The sequence below is a fragment of the Mastacembelus armatus genome, chromosome 21 (assembly GCF_900324485.2).
Source record: "Mastacembelus armatus chromosome 21, fMasArm1.2, whole genome shotgun sequence".
Taxonomy (NCBI): Eukaryota; Metazoa; Chordata; class Actinopteri; order Synbranchiformes; family Mastacembelidae; genus Mastacembelus; species Mastacembelus armatus.
In genome coordinates this window covers 13,737,772-13,745,747 of record NC_046653.1, presented here as the reverse complement: position 1 = coordinate 13,745,747, position 7,976 = coordinate 13,737,772, and positions in this window count along the sequence as shown.

Here is a 7,976-nt window from a genome sequence, read left to right as displayed (position 1 = left end):
GGATGTATTCCTGCCATTGATCGGAGTCTGGCTGCAGGGGGAGAGATGGCAGCTGGGAGAGACTGCGCTTCCTTTAATGAATTCATCCAGCCCAAACGGCCTGTGGATACAACATTTCTCACAGTAAAGAAAGCCTCTCTCCACTCAGTCTTGGCCCTCATGGACAACCACCACTGTTCGTAACACTTCACACCACTGCACTAGATTTACTCCTGCCTGCACTCTTACTCCAATAACTTCAGGTTTTGTACTTGAGAGCTGTCAACTTCACTCTCTTCTTAAATGCCCCTCTTGTTGTATTCCACTAATCTGTTTTCAATTATCTGGCTTTGCTGTTTTCGGCCAATTACTGATTATCTCCAATGGAGTGAAGACCTTGCTGTTTTCTCTGCTCTTGCTCCACAAAAGGGCATTATCTTGACTTGGTTATGAGTCTATGAGAAAATGAAGTACGTTTGTTTAGGGGATGCACTTTGGTTAAGGTTAGCGGCTTTAACTGTTCCTCTGCAAAGGGCTCTCCCATCAGGAGTATCTAAACCCAGAAGCAAATCCAACAGCTCTTTACAGTGGCCACAGTGGACTGGAGCAGAGATAATCATAGGCTGATTTGAAAATATTATTAAATATGTGAAAGATTTTCATGTGTTTGCAGTTTTTCCTAATTGCATAAAGAACAATTAACACAAAACTTAACACGGATTAAATATTTACAAACTTTACTTATGTAAAGTTCTTATGTACTGTAGTTAGTGGACTGTGGTTTTAATGTGAGTGACATTAGACAGTGCTTTTCCTCCACTCCAATTATATACCTGTGTACAGCTTCACCTAGAGCAAATTAAAATGAACATGTTTTCATGTGTAATTTGTATTACAATATCTACTTGTGAGTAAAAAAGGATAGTAGATATTTTCAGTCCAGAGATTTTAATTTCTACATTTGTATTTTCTATTTGCAGCAAACAGGCATTAAGGGTAATTGTTACAAGTTATTAAACATATCCAATCAATCCAAAACTCTCCCAAAGACTTTAGAGGCCAAAGACCACAAAAGTCTCTACTTGTTGCATAAAATGATGAAACAATAAAAAGAAATATCAGGGTTTTTATGATGCATAAAAAGTCTGAGCAGTTGGACACAGCATGATATTCAGGATATATTTTCTGATTTGCACTCAGTAAGGTTTTCAGGGGTTGAAATCTCCTGGCCATATGCTGTTCTGAAAATCTTCTATGCCTTATTTTTAATTTTTATGCAGATAATACTTTGAACTTTGTAAAATGTATAAAATGTCTTACAACAGCAACCTCAATAAAGACACATGTACTCTAAACAGAAATCTTTTGCTACAGTTCAACTCAGATAATTCATATATTTTTACACACTACTTGAGAATTTTTCCAAGAATGTGGTCATGTTGTGGTGTGGAGGGGATTTTCTTGGTGTATTGAGCATCTTTGGTCATGTATTATGTCTCAGATAATTGCCCAGACAGTCGCCTTTCTAACCTCTGATATATTTTTTCTTGGGGTCTTGGAACTGGCAAACGGTAACTGCCAAGCTTTGTTAATTACAAGGATAACACATGCACTTGTCAAATAATGGATGTGGTTTGCAATTTCAAGTTTTAATAATCAATTACTGGCAGTAATTCTCTGTGGAGTCACAGGATAGTCATTAAATCTCAAAAGGCGAGACACGCAATGTAGCTCTTTCCAAAGCCCTATTTTTAAATACATAAGGGAACAGGATTCGCTTTAACCCAGTGCATTTTGTTGCCTTATTACAATGTAAAGTAGCTCAATTAGACCTAGAAAGTGCAGCTTATAAAATAACTGTTTAAGACAGTGAGTGATGAGTGGTCATATTAATGCTTATTCCTGCAGGAACTGAGACAACAAGGACAAAAGCAGAGAGATGATCTGTTACAGTAATACTGCATATCAGCCTGGTTTTTTTTTTTATGAGTTACTGCATGAAGTCATGTATGAGATCACATTAAGCAGACATAGCAGTCTTTTGTTGCTTGGCCTGAAACACCTCTGTAACTGGCTTCTTTGATCTTAGCAAACAGGTAGAAGTGGTGGTGTTGTATGAGTGTGTTCTATTTTTTTTTTTTATCCTATACAGCGGGGTTCCTGTTATTGTATTTTCAGTCCACCTTCAAAGCTGAAACATTGCAGAGATTCTTCTTGACCTTGAGAAATTAACATGGGAGGACTGGCTTTGCTCTGAGGGAGCCCTATAGAGGCCACGTCCCCTCCTAATCCCCAGTTGAAAGGCATACCTCTACTGCTCAGACAAAATGGTAACATCTCAGCAGGCCAAGTGCTTACATGGTATCAGTCGATATCCTGATATAAGACATAAAAAGTTTCATTTCATTCCGATTATTTAATGGGGAAGCGTTTTCTTTGTGACTGATGGTGTATGATGTTTGTGTGTGTGTGTGAGTGTGTGTGTGCACAGGAGCAGAAGTGAGGCAAGGAGAGAGAGACAGAGAGAGGGAGAGAGGGAGAGAGAGAGAGAGAGAGAGAGAGAAATGAGTTTGGCCCTGCACAGATGAACAAACAGTGAATCTGAAGTGCAGCTCCCTGTGTGGCTGCCCACCAACTGAACAACATTAAGGCAGTCCTCCATGTAAAACCTGCTCACTTCTCCCACAAAGACTTGAGTTTGGCAAACGGGCAGCAGCTCAGCGGGGAGGAGCTCTCACTGGAAGGCAGACAGTGAGCTATGGACAACAGGGAGACATAAACTACAGCTTCTGGTGGTGATGGACTGATGTTTTAGGTGATCAAAAGGATGGATAAGAAAAGGAAAACGACAGGGGTAAAACCAGGAGGGGGTCTTGAAGAGGGAAACATTTTGAACACTACTGAAGGTAGAAAAACATGAAAAGCAAAGTAAAGCTGAGATGTTTGACTTCACAGCACTTGGGGTGAATATTATTGTACTCCATAAAAGTAGACCCACACTCTCCCTCTCCTGTGTTCACCATCAAATCAAGGCTCAACATGTACATGTAGCCGTGCAAAAATAACATACATACACATTATATATATATATATATATATATATATATATATATATATATATACACACATATATCATGGTGAATTTTACTGCAAAGTTACAGAGGAGATCTTCGGATGCTATAATTTCCTTGCATTTTTCTGCAAAATAGGTCAAAATGTTCACAGTGGCACACCCAGATACACGTGTACATACGCACAAGCACATTTCCACACGTATTGGATCAATTTACATTCCTGCCTACTTTTTCCCTCTCATTTACATGGTGTGCGAGTGACTCCTGAACAGGGTAGGAAGCCTTGTGGAAGAATTAGGAAATGGTCCATTTCTTAGAACACGGCGGAATAGAAGCAGAACAGCATATGTTGGGATTTGAATGGTCAATCGATGAATAACCCAGAGCGTTGTTTTTCTGTGCAGATTGGCAGGCGTTGTGTAGTGGTATCTCTGTGTACGTGTAAGAGAGAAGGAGAGTGAGAGATGGGGGCATGGAAGAGTGGGGATTCATCCTTCCCCAAAGTATTACGCAGTGGTCAAAAATATTTGCAATGCCAGGAGGTATTTTGAAAAATATCTGAAAAAATTCAATACCATGCTGACCTTTTGCTGGGCATTTGTGAACAGATTCACTCTCCTTCTAATGTGGCTTAGAGTCAGGGAGGATCTGCGTTACTCCATCATGTTCTCGATTCTAAGTTATGTTAATCTATTCCACTTTTACATTTTCTTTGATGTCTTTATTCAATCTGTGGTTAACCACAGATTTAGCCAAGAACATTACATTTAAAACTGACATACACTGGACAATAATTTGCATAGATGAAACACATTATACATTATGTGATCCAAATGAATTTTTATCATTTATATTTATTTAATTCCTTTAATTATTCTCATAAACCTACAATATATATGTCAATATTTATCTATACACAGTACTTATTGCATTGAATTTTGCTTACTGTTTAAATTATGCAGCATGTGCCTAATGCTACAGAGCACTACCACAAGAGGGCAGAAAGCATCCAAACACAATCTAATGAATTTACAAATCATTATGCCTGCCACTTTTACACTATAGATCTAGTTCTTTTGGAGATAGGGCACTTTCAGTATTTTGCAGAATGTGACCAAGATTTTTTTTTTCCCCAGAACAAATGGGCAACAGTCACTTTCTGTTGGCAAACACACATCTGTGTGTATCTCAAACATTATAAATTATTGAAAGATTAACAACAGAAAATAAACAAGAAAAAGAAACACATTATATAATGAAATATACTAAAATGTAAGCAATCCTACACAATCAAAGTGTTTTGGTTTTTTTTTTCAAACAAAGCTTAACTCAATCACACAAACAATAGATTTTTAAGTTCTTAGTCTTCTCTGTTAGCTAGAAATGCTAAGGACATAGAAACAGAAAAAAACAGATGATTTGACAAGTATAAAAAAATCAAATATAAAAATCATTGTAAAAAGTATAAAACTAAGGCCTCACAGTCGGTTGTACTCTGCAGTGCTGAGACTCTGCTGACTAATCAGCCATCAAATGTTGATCAATGCTTGTTGAGGTGGAGCTCGCCCAAGGGATGATGAAAGTAACACAAACATATAACTGTGCAACCCTAATGATTAGCCATTACTTTACTCACATCCAGCACAACAAACCACACCGCCCGGCTTACTGTTAAAGCTAAGAGTATGGGGATGTAAAGTATATGTTTTAAATGTTTAGTTTGAGGATCATATGTTTCAGTGGTTCCATTACACTGGCTCACTACACTACTGGCACAGCAGTACTGTCATGACAGTAGTAATTAAAATTTAAATTACTTCAACCATGAGGTGACGCCCTGTTAGAAAAGTTTGCATTATGCTGTGAACATCGCATGCCTCTTACCAGCATTGTTTACCTCTTTAATTAGGTGTGTGTGTTTAGTTTACAGTCAACTACGTCTCCCAAACATGACTAAGCACTAGAACAACAAGCTTAATGTATTCTGTGGCTGTTGTAAGGAAAGAGAAATACTGTGAAATGTGCAGTGAAGTGAAACATAAAAGGTTCCAGACAGGATCTGACACTGTCATTCATTCAGCACATATAAAAACCCATTTGTCACCGAAGCATATTATCTGCAAAAGAGCTATGAAACACAAGTACAGTGCAATGACTCACCATCATCAATCAGTATTTGTTGCCATTTCTCATATAAATAATTAAAAATTTAACAATAAATATATAAATAAGCAAAGATAGCAAGAGTAGTGTTTTGATTCTGCTACAAAATATGGAAAATAAGATACTGTTGAAATTACCAGTTGTCCCTTCACTGTCCCCTCTACTTCTCTATTATTGCCCAGAGGCTTTCTCTTGCCTCAGATAGAGGCCAGTATGAGATACAGCTTGTCCTTCAACTCAGAGATTTACAGCACAGCTCAGACTTATTCAATTCATCAACAAGCCACAATGCATACACATTCCAGCACTGATCCAATGGACAGCAACGGTACCATATAATCGTGTGCAAACACCATTTCATGTTACAAAAAAATATGAGAGTTTTTGAACAATTTAATACATAGAGTATGTTTTTGAGAGCATGCCATTTGTTTACTTAGCGCTTCCTTTTATCCTGAGGTTGAATGGAGGCTAACGTCAATCATACCTCTGGACCTGAGTTGTGTACTGCTAACTCCCAGTCTTTGCCCCTTATTATAACATAAGTTAATTGAATCTCACTGCAGTACTGCTTTCCAGATGCTACTGTGTGTAGAAAGGTACAAAAGTGATGGAGCAGGTGTAGCAATATTTGCACTTAAAGTATTTTCACTGAATATCAGTTTGCTCTGGTCAGACATTTAAGAGAATAGTTCCAGTTTTGTAAACCCCTTTTATTTAGTGCTGGGCAGTTCCTATCTTCCTGTTTTCAAAAGATTCCTCTTTGACCCACACAAACCAACAACAGAGAGAGACTTCAGTCTGGACTACAGCACACGGTTTGCTGGGCTTGCTAAAGATACACCAAGAAATGGGATATGGACAAAATGGCCATGACCTCAGACATGACTGCACACTAAAAGGAAAAGGATCTTGGTCCATAACAGACTGTTGAACACAGGGAACACAGCATATTTATGTGTAATGGTTTGCAGAGGCTGTCAACTCACATGGTGGTAAAGTAATTGCTGTCATATTTCTCCGACGACTGAAACATGGCAATAATAATTTGCTAGCTATAGTCACTTTGTGCACGTTTGTGTGTCCCTGCGTTTAAAAGATGGAGGTGGACAGTAGTTTATTTTTGCTGTTCAGTCAGTGCATCATCAGCACATGTGCATACTGAACATAATGCAAATAGTAGCTCAACAGTTACCTAAAATTAACCCCCTTACAGCAGGGTTCAAATTACATTGTCACTTTTCTTGCAGGGGGTGGGTGTGTTGCAGCCTATAGGATGAGTTATTCTCTGAAACAAACACATAGAGGATACACTGCATAGACTTCAAACATGTCTATTCTTTAAAGCTTCATGCATTCCCCACCATGAGCACACTGGCATACAAACTTATAGACAGCTGCCTCATTCATTTTCCACACACTTTGTATGCCAGCAGCTGTTGTGTCCAATTCACACACACACACACTCTGCCTCTTACACTGCACAGCCCCTCCAACAACATCGTTAGGACACAAAATAAACACAATAATTAGGCACAGTGGAGCAAAACAACACCAAATCAGCCCACCAATATCATACAACAAAACACATCTGGCAACGTGACTGTGGTGTTTAGTTATGTTATATAACGTTATATGCTTTAGAGGCATTTAAGTGAGCAGCACAAATCAGGACACAGAGGAGCTGTACACACAGAATCTAGTGGAACAGTGCTTAAGCAATAACAAAGTAAACCCAATTTTTACACATATTAAACACAGAAGGCGAAGAAAAACATCTTACCTTAACCAGAGAGCAGACCCGTCTGTTCACAGGTGTCTGAGGATGATGGTCTGGCAATGAGTCCTCAAGTTTAGTTATTCCACCAACAGCAGGAAATGTGGCTAAGTTAGTGTTAGCAACAAACATCAGGCTGAGTGCTGACATTAGTGACCATGGATCATCCTGTTCTTGGAAGTCCTTGTTTATTTTGCAAGTATCATCATCTTTGGTCTTCTTTGTAAATCCAAAGTTAGAGATAAGATAAACTTTCCCATGCCTTGGTTTTGACTTTGCTCAAAATAACAGAGATAGTCTTATACTTTCTCTGAAAATTGCAGGTGCAGCAAAAAAAAAAAAACTTAATCACAATGGAGTTCACTTTTAAAACAGCGACTCCTGTGATCTGGGAGGAGAAGTGCAGGACAGAACAAACACTCTCTGGGGGAGCTTAGGTCATGTAGCTCTCAAGAAGAATGCAAATAAGCATTTCCCAAATTGTGAAACTACTGTGTAAACTATTATTCCATTATTACTATTATTATCATTATTATCATTATTATCACTATTATCATTACTATTATTATTAAACAACACTGGTTGTTTATGGAATAATAATGCGTACAGTCCTGGGGGGCTGTACCTATTTTATTTCAGGGGGAATAAAATGGGTCAGTAGAGAAAAAAGGTTACAGTAGTCAACCTGAGAATAATTAATAGTCATGAAGTCTGATAAATAGCATATTTAGCAAAAATGATGGGATGAAATTTTCCGTGCCATGGATGAGAAGCTATGTCAGACAAACTTGATTTAACTTCCACAGTACCATAAGCAGACCAACTACAGCCCACCTCATTTAAATCACATCAGGAAAGAAAGGAAGTACAGGAAAAGGCCCATAAAAGGCATCCCAGGGAAGACCTTTCTTCTGCTAAGCCAGCTCTACAGACAGACAGACAGACACACAGTGAGTGCCAGGACACGGCCTGTGGTGGCTGTG